Below are 3,274 nucleotides of genomic sequence, written 5' to 3' on the forward strand. Positions count from 1 at the left end.
AGTTTTAGAAACTTCTGAGTGTTTTCTATGCAATAGTAATAATAATATGCATATTGTATGATCTAGAAAAGAGTACGAGGCCGTTTCATTTGGGCACGATTTCTTCCAAAGTGAAAACAGCGCCCCCCTATTGACAAGAAGTTAAAGTCACAATTGGCCTCATGGTAAAATCCCTGAGCYGTTTCCTTCCTTTCCGGCAACTAAGTTAGGAAGGACACTTGTATCTTTGTAGTGACTGGGTGCATTGATACACCTTCCAAAGTGTGATTCATAAATTCACCATGCTCAAAAGGATATTCAGTGTCTGTTWATTTTTTTACCCATCTACACTTCTTTGCGAGGCATTGGAAAACCTCCCTGGTCTTTGTGGTTGAATCTGTGTTTGGAATTCACTGATCATACAGATAATTGTATGTGTGGGGTACAGAGATGAGGTAGTCATTCAAAAATCATGCAACTTATTATGTGAGTTGTTAAGCACATTTTGACTCCTGAACTTATTTAGGCTTGCCATAACAAAGGGGTTGAATACTTACTGACTCAAGATATTTCAGCTTTTCATTTTTCATCATTTGTAAAAAATATCTAAAAGCATAATTACACTTTGACATTATGGGGTATTGTGTGTAGGCCAGTGACCATACAAATCCATATTAAATTCAGGCTGTAACACAACAAATGTGGAAAAAGTCAAGGGGTGTGAATAGTTTCTGAAGGCGTTGTATGCACAGTAGCAGGACAGAACTGTCTTTTTTGTGTGGACATTGTATCGTGGGTGTGCAAGAAGTGTGTCTATGTGTGTAAGTATGTAAGTGTGTGTGTGTGCAAGCGCAAGTGCATATGTGTATCTATGTCTGTCTATTTTCAAGTGACCATGTGTTACAGTAAATAATATGTGTGCATGTCTTAAACCTAGCTGCGGCTTCAGTCTGTTTCCTGGCTGCACTCAGAAGTGAATTGAATCAGTGATGGTATGTGACCTGAAGTGAGACAATGAGCAGAGCACCATAGGACATGAATGAAGGAATGCAGGAATGAAGGTCGTTAACTACACACCAAAGAAAAAAATAAGCTTTAGTAGGCCTATAGCAAAAGAATAGGACAGACATACCTTATTCTTCCTCTACAGCGTTTACTCAGGCGACTGTAATCCAATCAGTGAGCAAGATACTATAGTGTGTTTAGATACATCAGTCAGCTGCCTGGACAAAGGACGTCAGAGAGTGAGTAATCTGTGCTGGGCTTTGTGTCCTGAATGAGGCAGGCTGCCATGTCTATCTTCAGACATGACTCAGCGATCACTTTAGCGAGCAGTAATTGGAATGGAGACACTCCGTCCGCCACTGTTGGAGAGAGAGGTATTGTCCTATCACATTAAAGCCTTCATTAGTTCTTTACTTTTTAAACAAGAACAATTCCTCTAATGGGAGGTTCTAAGAGGACTGAGATCTTTCATAGATTTGGACCATTATGTGTTGAATGTGTGAGAATGTGTATCACTATTGATGTGTGTGTGTGACTGTCTCATCAGTCTACACTGCCTCCTCACATATCTTTAGCGGGCCGCAGTGGTGTGATGTGGCCTGTGCGGCTGGTTGACCCAGTGAGGAGAGCAAAGAGCGGCCCAGAGAGGTGAGTGTGTCTGGGGCTTTTTGTCCCTAGCCGTCCCCTTGTCAGTGCTGGAGGCTGGGCCCTGATGTGATGGCTGGAGGGGCAGATGAGACTGGATGGGAGATGATCCCTGAATGGAGAGAAAAACACAACCCTAGTGACATGGCCCACCACCAACATGATGATGTGTAAATGAGACAACACCCCCCTCCTCCCCCTGCCTGTCCCGCCCGATCATCCTCACYGAGTGGTGAGCTCAGCACAGTCTGGGAGAAACACACGCACACACTGAAACATCATCCTTTCCAAAACTAACATGCAATCAGCCAACCTGGCAACCCAGGACTCTGTAAGTTCTGAGGACTCAGTGGCTTGGCTTTTGTTCTGGATAGCTTAGCTGACCACTGGAAATACCAAAGGTGACCAAACAGGCACAATACATTTTTGTTATTTAAGCTTTATTTAGGCAAGTTGGAGTCCAATTGAGGTCTCTTTTACAAGGGTCACTGCATGACACAAAAAGTACCCAATCAAGGCAGCATAGGAGCATAGGAAATACACAAAGAAACATACAAAAAACACAATAATAAAAAACWAAAAAACTAGCCACAACCATGCCCTCTCATGCAGTTCAACTTCATAGCCAGAGCCAGGAMTTTCCCTGATCATGTGATCGGATCAGTAAAAACTCTGGGCTCTATAACTGTTCATTCATAGAATACAGTGGCACCAGAAAAATACCTAATGCTCAGTCAAAAGTAACCTGGAGATTATTTCACACTAACCCACTCTCTTTCACTAACTCTCTCACACWCTCTAGCATCAAGGGTTACAGTCAAAGAACATGTATGTTTCCCCAGTCCCCTTTAATGGTTTTATTAGAAGTGGGGAGAATGTATGATTAGGGATGTGACCCCATCCTTTTAGAGCTTTAATAATCCACAGTAGCTCGTGCAGCAGAGCTAGATGACACACATGGGCCCGCTGCCTTTGTCTGGGAGGGAGAACATGATTATTAATAAACTATTCACATCATTGGAAGGAGAATGGGAAGAGGAGAAGCTGGTGAAGGCAGCAGCCAGCCAGCCAGTTGACTGCTGACGGTAATTAAACTCATGGTATTAAAAGTGTGCCGCGTCTCCTCCAGGAAGAGAGAGAGGAGAAGATCTGCTGTGATACCTTTCCGCCCCCCTCTATTTCTCTCTCCACCACCACCCCTCCCCTCCGCTTTCAGGGGGAAATTATAACCTAGCATGCACACTTTAATATTTCAGCATCTAAGTGAGTGTGACAGCCTCTCTTTGTGTCATTCTCCCCTCCCACTCTTTCCCTCCTCCGTCCCTCATTCCCTCCTTCTCTCCCTCCACCTTCTCTTCTCATCTCGGTTGCTTAGCGTTCTCAACGGCTGAACTTTTTGATCATGTGACGGGAACGAGAGATGAAGAAAAACAAAAACAAATCAAACTCAAAAGCAGAAAAAACACGGAGGTATCAGGGCGTGCTCTGCTCGGCGAGAGCGTCTCAGTCTCTCTGTGAAGTTAACCACGCCACATTGCCGTGGCCAACCTAAAGTGAGGAGATGTATATTACCCCTCGTCCCTGTCCCTGTCCCTCTCCACCCTATCTGCGGTGTCAGGATGAGGAACCAGGAAGTGATATCTTC

This window comes from Salvelinus sp. IW2-2015, linkage group LG8 (genome assembly GCF_002910315.2).
Source record: "Salvelinus sp. IW2-2015 linkage group LG8, ASM291031v2, whole genome shotgun sequence".
Classification (NCBI taxonomy): Eukaryota; Metazoa; Chordata; class Actinopteri; order Salmoniformes; family Salmonidae; genus Salvelinus; species Salvelinus sp. IW2-2015.